Genomic DNA, 22,110 nt, shown 5'->3' on the forward strand with positions numbered 1-22,110 from the left:
GAATTTGTATTATATATCATACTAGTATCTGTGAAACTCACCTTTGCACTGTACGATATGGACTTTATACTTCATCATTTCTGTTTTTTTTTTCAGTATTACTCTATACCTGTAAATGTTCCAGAGAGACCAGAGTTTGGTACCAGTTAACACAAGTAAAATAAATAAAATAAGGTAAGATAAAATAAAGATTTCAGCATTCTACCATACTAAGATGGTGTTATTTTATTCTGTATTTCAGAATTACATGCTGTGGACTTCAGCAATCCCATCTGGAGCTGGTGACTGTAGCTGTTGATGACAGAAAAGGAGGGAGCAATGCTATTAGGCGAACAAGGAAACAATCCCTGTGTTATTGCAAATTAGTTAACTATGTAACTGGTAAAATGAAAGGTTGCTATGGCAAAGGGTTACTGATAAATGAATTCACACAACAGTAAAAAGTAAGATGGGAGATGAGCAGCTCATATTCAGATCAGGATGTACCTCAATTGAACCAATGTTTGCAGTGGGAAAGATACTTCAGAAAAAGCTAGAAATGAGGGACGAGTCTAACTGGCAATTCCCTGACTTGGAAAAGCATATGACAAGGTCCCAAGCAAGCTGATTTAGGGAGTACTTTGGTGGTTTGAAGTCTCAAAAACATTGGTAGAATTAGTGCAAGCCATGCACAAGGACCGAATGACTTAAATGCGAACAATGTTTGGTCTTACAGAGCGGATTCCCAGTGAGAGTTTGTGTACATCAGGGTTCAGCAATAAGCCCACTGCTGTTCATAATGGTGATTGACTACATCAGCAAGCAGACAAGAAGGAACAGATCAACAATGTTGCTGTATGCATACAATGTGTCATTACACTCAGATTCTGAGCAAGAACTTCAACAGAAGATAGGGAAACTGAATGCAAAACTGAAAGCACATGGGATGAAACTGAGTACAGATAAGACAGTTGTAATGGCAGCAAATGGTGGAAATCAGAAGAAGCAGAAAATTGAGCTAGAAGGGGGGATAGTGGAACAGGTTAACAGCTTTAGGTATCTAGAATAGAAAGATTAGAAGGGAAGTCTGAATGAAGAGGTTAAAGCTTAAATCAGAGGGGCTTCAGCTAACTGGCACAGAGTGTCAGGTGTAGTGTATGTTAAAATAATGCCAAAGAAGCTGAAATGTAAGGTGTACAAACAGTGGCACAACCAGTACTACTGCATGGTATAGAAACTTAGGCAGTAAAAACAAAGCAGCTGAGGAAGCTAGAGGTGATGGAGATGAAGTGCCTGAGATGGGTGGTAAGATGCACACTGTGTGACAGATGAAGAAATGAGGGCATATGAGCAGAAGGCAAAGTAGCTCCCATTCCAGAAGAGGCTGAAGAGAACAGAATATGGTGGTTTGGGCACATATGCAGAAAAGACAATCAAATGAAGAAGATTTGGGACATACGGGAAGAAGCAACAGGACATGAGGACATACAGCAAAGATGTGGATGGATTGTGTGAAAGAAGACCTGTTACAGTCAGGCATGACTTTTGAATAAGGTATGATAGTGGCACTAAAAAAAGAGTTATGGTGACAGTTGACATGACACCCATCCCATGTAGAAAATGGCAAAAAAGGGAGGGGTGATGATGACGATGGTATGAAAGGTAGTGTTTGGCTTAACAGAAAGAGAAAGAGAGTGTGCTTGTGTGAGCAAAGAGTGCCTTGGGCTTCAGCAGATATGAAAAACAGGTAGTCATCAAAGCAACATTTAAACAGGTAGAAATAACTTAAAAACCTGTTTTTCATTTTAAATAGTATACAAACAGTGCAGCAATGCAAAGCAACATTCTTTTTTAGAGAAAGGAGAGATGGCAATGGCTTCTAAAGCAGAGGTAGTCAGAAACAATGTCATTTTGTCCAAATCACTATTTAACCAAGAGCTGCTAGTGCATGAGTGCCTTAGAGCAAAATTCTTTAACAACTGGAATCCAGCTGATATGGGAGCAGTTTGTCTCGTAACAACAGGGAAGTAACCCTGCTGAGCCTTTAATGTATTACATTTTTTGTCTACCAAAATAAAATAGAAACATACCCATCTGGCATGCATAGTATGTTTTAGAAAGCAACTAAGGAAATCTTTGGCATGTGTCATCCATGCACAATGAGAAAGTAACATGTAATACAGAATTAATCAAGTAACTGTAAGTGGCAAAAACCTTTACTGAGAGTAAAAGACTGCCATCATATTAAATTAATTTTTAATTCTGAATGGAGACGCATGAACTTTAATATTTTAGTATAGTGCTACACGTAGTTTATCTTTTGTCATTCCCTGTTTGTTCAGCTTTAGCATTTATTAAAAAAGTGCATTAATTCTAACAAACACACAAACTATTTTGGTGAGTTAAGAACTTAAATAACACTTATGATTACCATAATGCCATGTTAAGTTTCAGAGGGTATTAGGCAAACAGGAGTATTCGAAACATAATACAGAATTGAATAAATGTGCTCTGTGCTGTGTGTACTAAATTTAGTGTGCTGCTGCTCATTGTCACTATTTATAGACAGGAATGACGTTAGTGAAGAGCAGAGCACTAAAGTCTGTCAGCTGATGTGAGTGACATACAGATGTGCACAGTACATAGTGCTGTATGATGCGCACCTATCTGCTATATCATGGGGCATGAAAATGCTACCAAGCATAGCAGGGAACAGCTACTTAGTGCACTTCTAGGCTTTGCTATATCATTCTGTGGAGTATGATCACCACTTCATGCTGAATAATGTCTGTGAATAATATCTTCAAATGGGAAGTGAATTGTGGAACTAATAGTAATATTACCAACAGTTTCTCTGTGAATTAGGAATATATGTTGAGACAAAACCAGAATGAAATTTGATTAAAACATTTAATGACCTAAAAACAAACAGATAATAGATGGCGAATACATTTTTTACCCTGCAGCATACCTTGAATTAGTCCAGCAAGTGTCCAGTGTCTTATATGAGAGCAAACAATACAGTTCCATCTTCTGTGTCTTTCCCCGGGGAGCATGTTACTAACAGATGCCAGCCAGGTGAATTTTGAACCTAGAGTTTGGCCCTTTTTTACCACCAGTTATTATAACGTGAATGACTTATGTATAAGCTGTACAGCCCAGCACTACCCAATGAGATTAGAATTGTTTTAATTAGTAGTGTTACAAAATTATTGCCTGGCACATATTGCTGTTTAACACACTAGTTGCCATAGATGAACACAGTTAAGCAGCTGTTAGAAATGCAGACATTCTATGTGAACATACGTGCCAGCCTACATAATAAACCATGATGTGGCATACATTCAATATTTTTGTTAACTTTACAGATGGATTCATAAAATACTCCAGTGAATGATGTTGTAATAGCTTATTTTTCCGTGGTAATCAAAAGATAGCTGCTAAACTGGCCAAGAAACTATTGACTTTTTCCACTGGTAGCCAAACTGTGAGACTGTATCTCTCTCTTTCTCTCTCTCTCTCTCTCCCCCCTGCCAGGAAAGATGCTACGTTTTTCATATGATATAACATTACATCTTCTTATAGGTAATTTTAGATTATGATTTAAATAGAACAAACATGTTACAACAATTTCCATCAGTTACGAATGCCTGTATACTTCACACAAGTCAGTTTTAACATTACCCCTTTCCTACCTTCCAAGTCCTATGGTATGGGCATAGCTCTATGACTTTTTGCACTCAGACTTAATATTGCTCTTCATACATTTTAATGATTTTCTTCAAACAATATTCAAGTTTATGTAAATTATTATTTCGTTTATCTGTTTTTTTATCTCTTTGCTATGCACACTGACTACAAATGTCCCTTGTCGTCTTGTTAAGTGACTAGCTCAGAGTCGCACAGTAGGTAAATGAAGATAGAGGTAATCAAACCTATACCCTGGGCACAGGAAGTAGCTCATTAACAGCTCCACACTCTAGTCTTCTGCCAAACTGCTGGCTGTTACATAATTGACTAGGTCTATATAAAGATTCTTTATCACTAACCCTATGGGATCTATTATCTTTCATTCCAAAAATAAAAATATGCTCCTCTTTTGGATCCGCTGCTATGATTTTTAATGTTCAAAGGTTGAGAGTTACGGATCTCTTTGCCATATCTGAACTGTAATAAGATGACAGAATGTTAGGATCTAACCTGTTTTTTTAATACGAGAGCTATTATTTTATAGTCCATTAATTTCTGAGATCCAAGGTAAAACAACATTTATAACCATTTAGACTATAAGAGGCAGATTTTAATGCCTTTCAGTCAGAAGTCAAAACAGATGAGCAAACACGTCATGCTGTTGATAATTTAAATTAACTATTCTAGCCAAGGAAAATAAATTAGTCATGAAAGTATATGAAGGAAGAACTAATTGTACATAGAGGCAAACTTTGTTTTTAATAGAATATAAAAATCTTCACCACTATGGTCTGGGCATTGAGGGTGAGTCAGATACAAAAAATATCGCTTATTGTTCACTCTCAGGGCCAAAGTGCTATGTCTGATTTCTGGATTTTTCTCTTATTATTCAGCCTTATTGCTTTGTTAAGAAAGTCTACAATAATACAGTCAGGAATTTACAGCAGTAACAGTCACTTCTAAAAGAGATTGAGACATATTATTACTTAAAATAGTATTAACGTCACTGTGTTGAGTCTGTTTTAAAAAAAAAACAAAACTGTACATTCATGTGCCATCCTATCAGAACTGGATTGACAGGAGCTGACTAATTCCAGGGTTACTTTCCTCCGGTATGTTCTAGTGGATCAGAAGATGCAGAAGAAAAAGGGTGGAGTTTTAAAAATATAATCTTCAGGGCTTGAAGCCTTTTAAGATAACATTTCAAGTCTATCGACATTTAATAGGATTCACCATGTTTCCAAACAAAAGTTATAAGCTAATTACTTAAAATATTAAATGACAGCGCTGTAAGCATGGAGCTTTTTATTTAATATTTTAGTATATTCGTTGTCCCCTTAAGTTCTTTAGGCATAATACAGATAATAGGGAATTACGTATTTCAATGAGAATATAAGTTGTCTTTTTAGTATAAATTTCATGCATACATTATTTTATCTTTTTATTTGCCCAAACACTAAAATACCAGACTAAGAAAATATTGCTGAATTCGGTTTCATAACACACAAGGCACTTTTTAAGTTTGACTTTTATCCACCTGTACAGCTGGATTAATGTAAGAGAGTCAAAAAGGTAACATATACATTGAGATATGTGAACAAAATCTCGATCTATATAAAACAAAGCTCATCTCTATCCACATTCAAGTGCATCTTGGATCTATGGATGGGAAACAGACAATTTACCCCAGGAGTGCCCCCTGTGCTACTAAAGGATAGAGGCAGCTCCTAATTGCTTTATTCCACGCATGGGGTCCCCTTCAAATTATCTATGATATGATCCTAGTTATTCTCATCAGAGATAATATATAATTATCGACCATGGGGTGGGTAAAGCCAATCTAACATCAAATGGGATATGTTAATTCTAAAAGGGAAACTGACTGGGCTTCAAATGGCTCACAAGAGCAGCTACCTAGTACTTAACTGTGAACCTATTAGTTGCAAGGCCTACAGCTTGCAGTTCGTCTTTGCCTGTACTAGATCTTTGACAAGCACTCAAATAGTACTGATGTACGTGTACTGGACGGTTTACTTTCGGGATTTCAAATTTGCATCGGTCGACCATTTAAATTGCTGACTCTAAATGTGGAATTCAGAATGCTGAAAAGTAAACCAAACCAAAAATGAATACATCAACAACCATGGTTCGATGTATTCAACATAGCAGGAGGTGACGTCATCCACCTCCTGCTATAAAAATTTACGTACCGTTAGACTGTACAGTCAATGGTATGTTAATCCTGCTGTTTTGCTGCACATTAAATATACCAATTCCAAGATCGCACTTCAGTGAGGAAATGTGCTAATTCCCTGTTCCTAACTGAACTGCAATCCCCCTGCACAATGTTTAACCCAAATGCTCGACTTACACTACCTGTTCACTGTAGTATATTAGATTGATCTGGGTTTGACATTCTGTTGACTTGAAAAGTGCAGATAGACCATATGTCAGTCGACCGATGCAGTTTCCAAGTTTTAATAACAAACCATATTGGACCACATGAAAACAATATTGTCACATTGTACAATAGCCTGGACACACATAATATTGCCCGGTAAAATGAAGGCCCACTGAGTAGGTTATAGTGGGAACAACAAGCTAAATTATGGTTATAACTGCTTTTCACTGAATTGTATACTAAGATTTAATTTATTAACTTTTGTACAAATTATTGTTTGTGTAGTAGACACATAAGGGTATACATTCAGTCTCTTTCTTGTTAATGTCATAAATGTTATTTAAAATTAATTGAAAACAAATGTTCAGAACACCATATAGAATTTCCATGTTCTTTGTCAATAAGTAGATACTGATCTTTAACACCAGCCCAAAATACCATCATCTCTGGCTAACAGGGCCATGTTTAAAAGTCTTGTCCACCTCACAGCGAAAGAATGATCCTCATGCCTGTCCTGGTACTCTACTATGTCATTACTAGAATATAAACAAATGTGTGGGATTATGCCCTGAAACCCCCAACACATGGCAGCACTAAAATAAAAGCTAGCTAAACTAAACTGGAAGCACCTCCTACAAAACAGTGACCCTTCTAATCTCACTACCTTCCTAACAGTTACACTTCTGAACTATAAGAGAAAATATTTTTCCTATAGTTTCTAGACTTTTGATAAGCAATTTTAACCAATGGATCAGAAAATAATGTTTTTATAAACTGAAAGACACATTTTAACAAAACTGGCAAAAAGCTCTCTTTCTACAAAAAAAAAAATAGAGAGAAATTAATCTCCCTCTAAATCCTTGCTAAAACAACATTAAAAAACATACAACTTCATCCATTTCAATCAAGAAGCCCTAATAGATACCAACAGATAGTTCTGGAACCTCATTAATCATTTCACTGGACATGCCTCGTGACAAACCCCCCCCCCCCCAAAAGGCACCATTTCAAACTCATCTGGCAAATTCTTCACTGAAGGCTTCCTAAAATAATTATATTTATTAACACTATCCCTCCACCAATCATTCACTACTCAACCTCCCATCTTGACTCACTTCTACACACTCCACCTTCTTTTTTTAAAAAAAAATCCCAAGCAAAGACATTGAGACAAGTATTGATAATATTCCCTTGTATCCATCCACAGGTGCAGATAGCTTGTTACCATGGTTTAATGGTTTACCACCCTATGCAGGTATAATGGTTTAATATTCTATGCAAAGAAAAGATGTGTTTACTCCTACAATTCCTGTAAAACCTCTGCCTCTCCTCTAATACTTAGTCATTTCAATGAAAAGAGGCCATAATAAAACCATACATAAAACTAACCAAATCAGAGAGCACCAAAGATTTTAGATCAATAACCATCCACTTTACTTAAGGCAAAATCTTTGAAAAAAATTGTTTTCCCACATCTTTTTTAAAAAGAGATACCATATCCTTCCTCTGCACTGCCATATGTTAATCAGACCACAGTACAATTGCAGCCTTATACACCCTCATAGATGATATTATCCAAAGCATTGACTAAAGGATTTCTAACTGGATCAGTTTTCAATGATCTGTCTAAAGGTTGTGGCCTAGTAGATAATGAATTACTAATAAGATCCCCTAATTTAGCAGGAATCAGTCAAGGCACCCTTCACCTGATTCAGAGAAATCCTCAATAACAGAAAATTTAAGTTTCAGTTTGGCTTAAATATCGCTCACTCTGCAGTGTTAAAAGAGGACTTTAACTATTATGCAGATTTATCAATAAACTCCATAATGAACTTCCACAAATCGATATCATTATTTATATCATTCTATATTGTTCTAAATTAGCTTCCTCAACTAAGGATAACCATGAAGCATTCCTTAGTTGCATCTGTAACCTAAAAGGAAAGGCCTAGATTTGTTTCAAACTGGTAGTTAATGACATCACATATACAGAGCCTGTGGATATTGCTAACCTGTTAGCTGACAGGTCCTGTGAAAACTTCACTCCCCTGTCAATGTACACTTACCCCAATACATCCCTATCATTTGTCCTCTACTTTGTATCTCTAAAGAGCAGGTCATGAACACCCTCTCTAAGATCAAAAACACAGCATACATGGGACCTGATAACATCCCAGGATGTATCCTACATGGACTCAAACAAGAATTAGCAACACCATTGGGTACTTTTTTAATCATAGTCTATGTACTGGCTTCATCCTAGATGAATGGAAAAAGGCCACTGTTATCACCTTGCACAAAGGTGGTGCTTCCACTGACCCTGGAAACTGTGGACTTATCAGCCTGACTAGCCCTATCTGCAAGACCATGGAGAGAACCATCATGGACCTTATCAAGAAAGATATTGGTAATCTCCAAAGACTTGACCCTACTCAATTTGGATTTGTCAAAGGGAGATCATGCCTGTTAAACTCAGTGGACTTCTTCGAGACAGTCACCAAGGCCCTCAATGAGGGAAAGTCTGTGCATACAGCCTATCTAGACTTAGCCAAGGCTTTTGATAATATCTCCCACTCAGGCATAATTGACAAACTCACTCAGCTAACAATTAACCTATATATCATTAGATGGGTCACTAACTGGCTCACTGATAGAACCAATATAGTCAAAATAGGGTAACCCACCTCCAAAAGCAGACCTGTAACCAATGGTGTTCTGCAGGAATTAGTCCAGGGACCTCTACTGTTTGGAATTTATTTATTTGAAGTACAAGCTAAAACTAAAGGTCTGTGGCTGACAAAGTTTGCTGATGACTGCAAACTGGGAGTAATCATAGAATCTCCAAATGATGTCAGCATTCTACAAGAGGGACTTACACAACCAAATGACTGGTGCCAAAGTCATGGCCTTAAACTCAATGCGAAAAAATGTATTATTATCCCTTTCAGTAACAGAGATGTTCCTGCTAATTACAGCATCAATAACAACACCCTAAGGGCATACTCAGTGGGGAGAGACCTGGGGACACAGGTTGACAGCAACCTTACCTTTCATCACCATGTCTCCACAGTGGTAAGAAGGGCATTTTGTATTGCTCATCTCATAAGTAAGGGCACTGCCTTCAAAAAAAAGAAGTTATAACTTCCTTGTACTCTTCCCTCATCAGGTCAATAATTGAGTACAATGCTCCTTTTGGTATGTACTTTTCCAAGCACCTGCAGTAACTGGAGAGACCACAAAGGTTCCTCACAAGGAAAATTCAAGGTCGTCAGCATCTGTCCTATGAAGATCATCTGAAATCACTGTCACTTTATTCTGTTTCATGCAGAGTACTCAGAGGCAAACTCTGCCTTGCATATAAGACAATCTTTGACCCTGCTTTATTGGAAATGCTGCATATCCATAAGTAACATGGTACACAGGTTACTCACTCTAAAGGCCTTAACCTGATATGTGACATTAATAGAACCTGTTGGAGGGACAGATTTGTCTCCCAGAGGTTACCACACCTTTGGAACAGACTCCCACTACATGTCAAGCCTCACTGGCCCTCTAAAAATGCAGTGTGGACGATTGGATGGGTAACAGTAAATTCTCCCCAGGGGTTCCACCTACATCCTAGGTGCTGATGATGGAAATAAGGGTAAAGCTTGGCTAGGCTTGTAAGAGCATTAGAGTCATTAGCTTAGTAACCTCCTATGATCCTATGATGCTATGTTCTTCACATAGATAATTAGATCATATTTAGGGCTTATTCTCCACCATCCAACATGAGTTAGCAGAGGACTTCTCCCACCTATCAAACTGGCTCACTAATAACAAATTCATCCTAAATACTAAAGGAACAAAAAAATGAATGGCCTTCAGTATAAGACAGAAATCCGGAAATGTCCACAATCACTGGACCATTCAACATAGCTGCCTAAAACGTATGGAAATGACCTAGTACTTCAAATATCATGGGCTCTGGCTAGATCAAAACCTAATCTTCCAATCATATATATCTGCCAACAGATCAAAAATCATCTCCCTACTCTTTCTGTCCAAAAGAAGTTCTACATCCGATCACCAGAAGGTAGACCAGCAATTACTAAAGGAGTTTTTGTGGCTCAATTTAAATATGGCTTACCAATTATACCTAATGTTTCAAAGTAAAACCTGTGCTTTCTATAAACCACAGCTAACAATAGCTGCAGATTCACCCTCCCCCCAGCTTTCAGTAAGAACATCACTGCAATATTCTAACAAAAATCCAGCTGTCTACCAATACAAGATGCACTCTACTTAATGCACCCTACATGCTTAACTTTCTTAAGCTTGAGACCTTCACCTTGAGCTATAGCAGATTAACTGGAAGGACTATCAGCTTCATTCTCAGATCTCAGTCAAAAGAAACACCCACCCTACTTATCCCATAGAACAGTGTGTTATGATACAGATCAGTTTCTTGAAACCGGCCCCCCTTGTGTGTGTGTGTGTGTGTGTGTGTGTGTGTGTGTGTGTGTGTGTGTGTGTGTGTGTGTGTGTGTGTGTGTGTGTGTGTGTGTGTGTGTGTGTGTGTGTGTGTGTGTGTGTGCGTGCGTGTGTAAATATATATATATATATATATATATATATATATATATATATATATATATATATATGTGTGTGTGTGTGTGTGTGTGTGTGTGTATGCTAACAGCTTAATGTAAAATGTGACTGGTGTTATGAGTCAGTTGCAGGAAGAAATATATTAAATATATTTATAATGGACCCCTAATGGTGATTTCATTTTAGCTGTAAAAAAATCTTCCATCAAATGAGATATGATTGCTAATAATTTTGTTTGCAACAATAATGCTATGAAGGTTTCATTAGAAATTTTGTTTGAAATGCTGGTGCACAATCAAATGGAATCAGAAAGGTTTATTGTGACATGGCAGCCTTATCACAAAAGGTTTCTGCATGGAGTTAAGTCTTCCCATTTCTTAGACCATGCTGCAGTTGAGGTTTTCTCCTTCAAGGGCCTCAGCACAGAAAGATGTATAGCAGGTATAGTCACATACTAATTTGACAGTCCAGGAGATGTTCACAGGTACTGAATTATTTGGCTGAGAGATTCAGAGAACCATAAGACTGAGTACAATTTTACTCTAGTTGGAAAAAGTGAAATCCATAAAAAGGTTGGCATAATGGTTAAGGTGTTCACCTTACAAACCCAAGGTGCAGGGTTTGATTCTCACATGGAGTAATCGGCTAGGCTTAAAATGGTCCACAAGGGCAGTTAGCCTAATACTAACCTATGAGCAAGATGGTGGCCCTTACTCATAGGGAGTACTCACAATACCAGAAAGTCCAGAGCGGCCATGGGGTGGAGGGTGTCAGTGTGTGCATGTGTGTGTGTACATGTCTGTAAGTGTGTGTGTGTGTGTGCGTGTGTGTGTGTGTGTGTGTGTGTGTGTGTGTGTGTGTGTGTGTGTGTGTGTGTGTGTGTGTGCATCTCTCTCTCTGCACATCTGTATGAGTGGTTTCATTTAGGAATTGGGAGTCTGGATGTGTTGTAAAGCAGGAGTATGGGTTAGTGTTTCCATGAATGTGAAATGACTGAGTGTGAGGAATGTTGTTTGCGGATGAAAATAACGAGTGCTCTAGATTACTTTAAAAAGTAGTACTCTATAAAAGTAACTGGCGCACCTTACATTTTACTTATGAGAACTTTAACAACATGCAAATTAATATCATCACTGTATGCTTTCATCTAAAGCCGCTGTGATGCAGCGGTAGCATTGTTGCCTCACTGTAAGAGGTTCTCCTATTCGATTCTCGGCTGGAGCGCCTTCTGTGTGGAGTCTGCATGTTCTCCCTGCAGTGGAGTGGCATTCGAAAGACATGTGTGAATGGGCATGCCTTCATTGAAGGTTGGGTGTTGAGCTGGCACCTTGGCACCATAAATATTTACTGCCAATCATTAGCAGACCGGAGTTCTGCTGTGGCGACCCCTAACCGGGAAAAGCCTAAAGAAGAACAACTGTCTGTTTTAATCTGTGACTTTATACTGGACTTCAGACTTATTTACATTTTTTTCTTACTATTTTAATTTTATATATATATATATTTTTTTTGTTTTTCAAGTGAAAAAAAGCACACCAATGTTTTGCTGTAAGTGGAAATTACAAAGAGCTGTTTATTTTCTGTTAGGTGCTGCCAGCTTGAGAGTGCCATCTTGTGGATGAACATAGAAGAGCATAATCCTCACTTTATGGAACAAGTTCTGGCAATGTACTCTGTAGTAGTAGGCACTTCTACAACTATATTTTTTGAGGGGGTTATAGTTCCATTGTACAGCCTTCTAGCTTATTATGTTGCTACTATTTTTCAGTCTGTCACAGACAGTCTTCGGTTTTAAGAAGCTTTGCATGTGCTAGATGTGATTATTTCTCTATTTATTCATATTGTTAAGCAGGCTGCAGACTTGAAACTCTGCAGTCCTGTAAAAATGAAGATTCCAGGAGTTCATCAAGAATTGAGTGAATAAGCATGTATCTCCCTTTCACACCTCTCAAATTGTTATTTTTGTATCAAAAATTCTAGAAAAAAACAGAAATAATGGCAGGACAAAGACTCAAAACCAGAGACAATTTTTAAATTATTACTCTAAACCAATTAAAAATTTAATAAAATAAATTTTACATCAACTTGCATTTTCTGATCACTGAGAAGTACGAAACCCTAATGGCATTATTGACTGACTGCAACCCTCACTGTTCTACCAGAAAATAAAGAAAAAAAATGTGAAGCACACAGCAAAAATATATGACAAAATCACGAACATTCTGTGAAAAATGAAGCAGCTGAGAGGAATGCTTCAGTTCTAAAGCAGGCATTGTTAGTATTTTTCCTTGTGGAGATGTACCATCTAGTGGCAGACATAAGCATTTTATTAAATAAAGGATTCACTGAATGTGTAACAAAATGCATTTAACTGCCTAATTCTAAAGGAACATTCAAGAACACGAGAAGGCAGGACCACAGCACATGAGTAACAGAACTCTGAATGCATTCTTACAAAAGGTATTAAGAAAGCAGCAGTACTTATCACATTTGGTGTCAGATTCCTGCATGTCTAGTTCATAAAATATTAAACTAACAAAAAAGTTGAAACATTTTTGAAAAAGTGTTTCAGCCCATTTTAATCATTGGTTTTGAGCATCAGCATGCTTTTTTTTCATCTATAATCTGTAACTAAAAGAGTGTCTGGCATGGCAATGTGGCTTCAATACAGCTTCTCTATTTCACAAACATATTTCAAGGCCAGTGGATACCCTGGTAGACTTTCACAGATGCCACCCATAAAGCATCGGTCATGTGTTGTTTCTTTATTAATTAGAGTTTATGTGGTGTGATCACGTTATGAATGCATAACATCTGGAGCTTTGCTCTGGGAAGTATCCTGACTACTCTTGTTTCAATGTGTTTAAATTTATTTCTGTTACGTTTTCAACACACATCAGTGCAGTAAACCGACAGTTTGCATACAACATCTATCATACAATAAAACCACTTAGCAATTAATATAGCAGACCCAAGCTTATTCTCCTCACAAACTCATCATCCTAAACCATGTCATGGATTAATTACATTAAATGAACATTCTAGCCATTGGTCCCTTTCAGTACATACCATGAACAAAAGTATCTTTACTACAACCTCTATCTCCTCCTATACACAACCTGTTAAAAACCTCATCCATGTATATAAAGGTAGTGTTAAATCTTCAGCGAAGTAATGTGGCAGAGTGTCAGCCCTCACTTATCTGCCTTTAGTAATGCTCCATTTTACTCATTAATGTCTTCTTCTGTGAGAGTTTCAGCATCCCCTATGTGCCTTCAGATAGTGCTATTTTACCTGTATATCAGTAGCCAAGCCTAATTCATTACTTCAGCCATTGCATGTTAACATTTTTTGTGTCTGCCACTTCCTCATTCTTGACTTGTGACCTGTGCATGTAAAGAAAGCATGTATGAATTAAATTAAAGACATCTAGGAGCAATTTGAATTTTTATAATGGTTATGTTGTCTGAAAACATCAGTATATTTTATAGCAACCCAGCCATCCTTCGTCAAAGCATTGTGTTACCTGTCATAAATTTTGTTTACAATTTTTTGGGTAGTGATTGAATTCCATCTTCAAATACTTTAAATCCTTGCTATGCCAGAAAAATCAGAAGGCTTGCTGCAACTGTCTCACTGGGTGAAGTCTATTCAGATATATATCTGTTTTACCCTTATTTATCACAAAAGCAAACTTACAGCAAAGAATATACCTTAGTAGCCCTTGGACATATATCACTGAAAGCTTTGACCTAGAAAATAACAATGATGTTTTCTACACACATCATTCAGGTTAATTTGTGCTCCTTACTGTTATCCTCAGATCCTTGGATTGTCTGTCCTGTCTAATCTTACTGTACCAGTTATTTTTGCATTTTACATGGAGCCACTGGCAGCAGGAATAAGGTAAGACAGAACAACCCAACAGAAATTGTTGACTGGTATAGCATACACCTAAGCTTTCAGCCTTCTAGTTATCATATAGCTGTTGAATTTGACTTATTCAGCTCTCAGTATACTGGAAGACCTTCAAATTCTCAAAGAGAAAGTGTCAATCTGCTCTACCAAAGATGTTTTGTGCATCTGAGCTTACAGTGGAGAGGTTTCTGTCTCCTCTTAGATATGGTAACACCTCCTAACTGCCTGTGAGACAGACCTAGAAGAATAAACCTCACCTGGTCTAGATGTGTTAGCACTGGAATTATATAACTTTTGTTAACCATCACATATATGTGTATATATATATATATATATATATATATATATATATATATATATATATATATATATATATATATCTATGTGTATGTATATGTATGTATGTATATGTATATATTTACTTTAGAACATTGAAAGCCCATAACATTGAAATTCAAAACATTGAGACCCAAATCTTGAAAATTCAAAACATTGAATCACAAAACACTGAAAATACAAAGGGAATCAGCGTGTACTATATTCCAGTATAAGTACATATAGAAACAAATAAAAATCAAATCATATTACACTTCTTCAACTATAAGCAGGAGGGCAAGTCCCGCTGCATCCTCCATGAGGAGGGCTGTCCCCCACTCCCCCTGCTACTTAAATATATCAACTCCGAGATCTCACTACACTACACTAAGATGTGTTATGTTGTAGTAGCAAGTAAGACTGGAACATGACTGAGGTTACCTATGAAACTCTGGTAAGTATTGGAAAGATATATAGTAATGTATAATGTTTTAGCATTGAAGTCATCTTTCTAAGAGAAGGTTGAGGAAAGTTTTTTACAATTTAAACAGGCAGTCATGAAGCGCTGAATGGTATGTTTGCTGTTTTGTTCTGTGTAGTGCGATCTCAGAGTTGATATATGTAAGTAGCAGGGGGGTGTGTGGGGGTGCAGGGTGGCTTGTCCCCCTACTTATAGTTGGAGAAGTATAATATCATTTGTTTTTTATTTGTTTCTGTATGTAGTTGTGCTGGCATATATTAAATGTTGATTTCCTATGTATTTTCAGTATTATTGGATTCAGTGTTTTGAGTTTTCAGTGTTTTGAATTTTCAAGATTTTGGTCTCAATGTTTTGAATTTCAGTGTTATGGGCTTTCAGTGTTCTAAAGTGAATCAATATATATATATATATATACACACACACACACACACACACACACACACACACACACACACACACACATATTTTTTTCAGTACATTAGTAAGTTGGTAGAAATCAGCCTGATGTTAATAACAAGATGCAGCAGTGCACAGATAAACGATAAAGACAACGTCACAGATCTGATAAACAGAGATCTTTCCCAAAATAATCAGCAGAACTGGTGCTGCAGGAATGAGGACCACTCCACAGATGAAATTTTCCCATGGTGCTTGGAATCCTCACCCTGCCATCCTGATCCAGGTATGCATGTATCTGCATTTATTTTTTTGCTATGCTTTCACAACAATAAAGGTACATGGACCCAGGCTGATAAGTTTTGAGCTTGTGTATTTGCAATTGCTGTGAGTAAAATCATTCCCTGGGATTTAATAAACTTTGTGTAGGCTCTGCACAAAGCCTACACTGAGTTTACATGTTTATGCAGAGGTGCATGGTGAGAGGTAGCATGCAGTGCATATTAATTGCACATGGTGCGTTTAAGCTAGGTTTCATGGCCTGCAATAGTGTTGCTGGCCAGGAAACCACAAAAGCAAAAGCAGAAATCTATTCTGTGTAAGGCAGAGTGCCTATGGTCTGCAGATTTGCATGGAATGCTACAATGATCACCAGGACTTCACAAACAGCTGTCAATCTGTTAGTGCAACACATCTGCACAAAGGCCAACATAATGAGGGGACAAATAACCAGATATAGGGACATATATGACATAGATGTCACATAAAAAATGTGTTAGAATAAAACTCTCTCAACCTCTTCAAGCAGGAAATCTGGACAAAGCCCTAAATAGTGGTGGGACAAAGGCCCAAAGTTAGGGACAGATTTTTAATATTGGTCTTCCAAACTTAGAAATTTGAAGGAATAACAGGTTGTACAGTACCATGAACATTCTGAAGAGCATGAAGTTTGAAACTCAAATGTCTGACATTCCAGTTATTTGCCAGAAAACCAATATGTTATGATGAAAAGATAAAAAATATGAGATAAAAAGTGGATGTGCTGCACAAATCAGGACAGTTGAGAGGTATGAAAATGTATGTAATACTAACTCACATCAGTCCTGAGATCATCCCAGTGATATAGCAAAAAGCCACAATTTTGATAAGGAAAACATTTGGACATCCTGGGAATATATGGACAGTAGAGAGGTATGAATATGAAGTATATGGTTCAAACACAGTACAGGACAATGTGTTTACAGTGCAGAGAACTATGATATCCCATTCCTGGCAGTGTGTACTGAAGATGTGTAAATGATCTGTAATGAGACTAGACTGCCATGTAAAATGAACACTCCGGGGAAGTGTGTGTATTGAATAGGGACACACATGTGAGTTGTGGGAATTAACAAAGGTAAAGATGACACATGAAACTACCTAATGTACAGCATCAGAGGGTATGTCAATGGAAGATGGCTGTAACAGCAACATCAATCACATATCTATATGGTACAGTAGGGACTGTACAGTGAAAATGTATTTTATATGACTGTCACACAAGGTGACATAACAATGGGGAGGATGTCTGTGAGGACATTTATCAGGGATCTGACATACAAATGGGATAGATTGTATATTGCGAAACTGTGCAAACTGATATGCCTGAATATGAGTGCACTCTCAGCAGAAGTCTCCAGCAAGTTGGACACAAGCAAAGGCTCATGGAAAACATTACAAGAACTAGCCACAATCATGGGCAATATCAAAATAATACCACCAGTAATCCCACGCCTCTGACATAAAATATGTGATTTACAAGTGGTAAGAGATGAGCCTGCACACACACACCTGAACAACTATTATGATACATCCACACTCTATAAGGGTAACCACGCACACAGTCCTGGTACTGTAACATCTGCTGGAAGTGTTAGGATGGACACTGCTATACCTGTATGCAGCAGTATGGGCAATACAGGCTAGTTGCCTTGTGTGCATGGCATATAAATACTTGGCACAATCCAAACTGTGTTGAATGATATACATGCCATTAATGTTGTCAAACACCTATGTATGTAGTGTGTGCATAAGCAGAACAGGTTGTACACATGCATCTTGTGTAACAACTTGATTACTGTTCCGCACCATTGGATAGTCATGCATAGTCCACAGAAAGAATACCTAGGTATGGCCAATAAGCTGTGTGACAGCTCATTGTGACAAAGGTGGTATATTTTCATTACACAACATGGGAAGATGTGTTGGGTGCATTGTACACAGTTATTGATGTGATAAAGGCTGGGGACCATAAAGGTATTATGGCTGCTGATGTGGATGTCCTTCACATACCCAGTACTTGTGTTACATTCAAGGGAGTAGTCAGCACTGTGACCAAATGCTGGTGGATGTACCAATTACCATCTACCCCAGCACATGGGTCACATACCTATTCATCTGATTATAGGGTGCAATGTCCACATTATACTTGGGTGGCATGTTTGTTTCCTGACTAAACAAATCCCCCCCATGTATCTTGTCAATGCAGGTCTTGTCATGCTTGTGGCAGCAGTATTTGTTATGTGTTGCTACTGTCTGCATTACAGTAATGTCATAGCTGGAGTCAATGATTGCCTACATTCTGTAGTCCTTTAGGCAGCTGTGTGTGGGCACGGCATGTGCATGTCATCTGTGATGTCCATCACTTAACTAATGGACAGGAAAGGGGCTAGCAGACAACCCTGATGTAGGGACCTGATCACTGGACCTGAGATATAGGTCACGTCACACATTTTCACATAGTGAGTCTACCCATTTGGTGAAATAGCTCTTTATGCCCACATATGACAGTGCTGAGTGAATGCTTCAGTGTGGATTTGTGTAAAATGCCTTGACCTGGTCAAGTTCCACAAGATGATACTGTTGTCATCATGCATACCCTCAATGACCTCTTTGAGGACATCTATCAGATGTAATAGACATGATGTAGCATTAACAACTCACACAGGTCTGTTGCACATATCCAGACTATGACTAGTGTACATATAGAAGAGGTCCATGATCACATGTAGGTCTACCTCACAGAAGAGTCAGGATGTGTGTATACACGCATGCATCAGGAGCTATTCCCTCTACTCAGATGGATGCATGTTGACATACACCCTTGTGTATGAATATATCCCATGTGGATGGTGTGTTGAAATGTGAATTCAACCATATCAGGAAGGTGTATGTGCTGAGTCACACCATAGGCAATCTGTGATGTTGTCACAGGCCATTGTTTCCATGTGATAGGCCTAGATGAAGGTAACACAATACATACTGCCAATCATGATTTGCCCTAGGGATTTGACACAACCCCCATGCATGTATCATTGAGAAACCCTGCCAGATGGAGATTGGTCCTTACATTGGTAGATGGATAACCACTTTGCTTACCAACAGAACACATACTGTGAAAACTGTCACCACTGGCAAACCCCAGGGATCTGTGCTTGGCCCTTCACTGTTTGGACTGTATTTCACAATGGTTTAGGCTAAAGTATATGGCCTTTGCCTTGCCAGGTTTGCTCATTCTTGCATATTGGGTGCAATCATTGAGTCCACCAATGATGATAACATAGTATAGGAAGAGCTAACACAGACAAATGAATGGGGACAAATGGGGACAAAGGCACACAATCTAGAACTAAATTCAGAAATGTGTCTTTTTTATGTTTTCCTTCTGAAAAGTTGAAATCCATGATAATCACATCATTGACAACACTCCTGCTATGCTGACACCCAGTGATGCCAGCACTGGGGGCGCATGTAGACAGCAGTCTGACCTTCGACCATCAAGTGTCCACACTGGTATTGAAAGCCTGTGTTGTACACATCATACATCATGCCATCATATGCAGATCTTAGGACTGCATGACAGCACCATTGTTAAACCTCATCAGAAGAGTAATAGATTATAATGCTCTCTTTGGCATGTACCTCGCCAGACATAAGCAGAAGCTGGAAAGACCACAAAGCTTTCTCAGCAAGATAACACAAAACAAGCCATGCCATGATGTATGTGGATAGTGTCAAAGCCATGTCACTGTAATCTGTCTGGTATAAGATGAGGTGACGTCTGCCTGGCCTCCACTGCATATCCAAAAATCTGTTATAGCTGGTAATTTCAGCAGTGTCTGTAGAAGAAAATATGATAATAACAGTGTCCCACATGTAGTTTAAAAGGCTCTTTGCAATGTCAAGCCAGAGCTCATACACAAATACCCTGTTGACTGCAGTGAGTAAAGAACCCATACCTATTTAAGTAACAGACTATAGAACTCAATACTTTACAGAAGTGTTGAAGCACAAGTCTGATTTTGAGTGTTTCAGACAGCAGTTTATAGCTGATGATATCATCAGTGTCTGTTGAGGAGAATATAACAGTGTCCCACATTATAAGGACACACACACACGCACACACACACACACACACACACACACACACACACACACACACGCACACACGCACGCACACACACACACACACACACACACACACACACACACACACACTTGACTGCAGTAAGAATAGAACCCCTGAGGGCACACACACACACACACACACATGCCCCCCCACACAGACACACACACACAATCACACATGCATGCACACACAGTTGACTGCAGTAAGAATAGAACCCCTACCCATCTAAGTACACAGACTGCAGAAGTAAGTACTTTATGCAAGCACCACAGCACAAGTCTGAGTTGGAGTGTGTCAGACAACACTTTATAGCTGATGACATCAGCACTGTCTGTTGAGGAGAATATAAAAGTCTCCCACATGCTGGTGCAAAATGCTGTCTGTAATGTTAAACAAGAGATTGTCATGCACTCAGTTGACTGCAGTGAGAATGAAACCCTTACCTAGCTAACTACATAGACTGAAAAACTCAGTACTTTACTCAACGACCAAGGCAGAAGTATAACTTGAAGTTTGTCACACAATACTTTATAGCAGATGACATCAGCAGTGTCTGTTGAGGAGACTATTACAGTGTCCCACATGCTGGTGTAAAATGTTCTCTGCAATGTCAAGCATGAGCTCACCCAGTTATCTGTAGTGAGAATAGTACATCTACATCTCTAAGTACACAGGCTACACATCACAGTACTTTAAACAAGTGGCACAGCACAAGTCTGACTTTTACATAACTGCAGGTGAACTTATAGTAGATGACATCAGCAGGTCATGTATGGAACAAGATGTTAGGTGGGCTCCATGAGATGGATGTGTGAACATCTGCAAGAATAGCAAATGATATCAGCAGAACATGTGTAGGACAAGATGTTTGGTGGCCTGCATGAAAATGATGTGTAGGCATCTGCAAAAATCAAAAACTGTCGGTCCATGGTATTGGAGCAGTAACTGTGGAATGCACTTCTGCTCTTCTGTCTACAGACACACACACACACACACACACACACACACACACACACACACACACACACACACACACACACACACAGTTGACTGCAGTGAGAATAGAACCCCTACCTATCTTAGTACACAGACTACACAGCACAGTATATTACGCAAGCACCACAGCACAAGTCCCACTTTTACAATGTTGGGAGGCCGGCATAGGATCATAGCTTCATACATTCATAGGAGGTTACTAGCCTAATGGCCCTACAGTGTTTAGAAGCCTAGCTGTGTAAAACCATAAGTACCCTCATTGAGTATAGTTGGATGGTCGTTCATAGCAGAGCGATTTTGTGAGCAGCACCAACTGTCCCTGTCCATGAGGGACATACATGCCACCCCAGAGGTGACTTAATCACCCAAACATTAGTCAACATTGCACTTGAAGAGTGTCATTGAGGAGCACTGATTCACATGCAGTGGGATCCTTTCACAGAGGAGTGTGAGTCACTGGGGGATATATATATGTCTTCCCAGCATGTTTTGTTTATGTTACAGTCTAGTTGGAGCACACAAACAAAACATCCTGGGAAGACAGATATATCCCAGCATGTTTTGTTTATGTTCTCCACCTAGACTGTGACATAAAACATGCCTGGAAGACAGATATATCCCCCAAATGACACACAGCATGTTTTGTTTATGTCACAGTCTAGGTGGAGAACCCTGGGCCATGTTATTTTTGTCCTATTTTATTTGCAGGCATCCAGCATTTCTAGTATGTCAGGGTCTGAGACTGCTCTCTAGCACAGGCATAGGTCATCTCTCAGCAGTCTACATGATACTCAGTACACTGAGAGGTCATTTAGTCTTTCCATATATTTCATGTTTTGAGGGTCTGAAGTCTCCAAGACACAACCATGCATTTTCTCTGATTGCTGCAGGTATCTG

Source organism: Protopterus annectens, chromosome 12.part0 (assembly GCF_019279795.1).
Source record: "Protopterus annectens isolate FY-2018-M chromosome 12.part0, PAN1.0, whole genome shotgun sequence".
Lineage (NCBI taxonomy): Eukaryota > Metazoa > Chordata > Ceratodontiformes > Protopteridae > Protopterus > Protopterus annectens.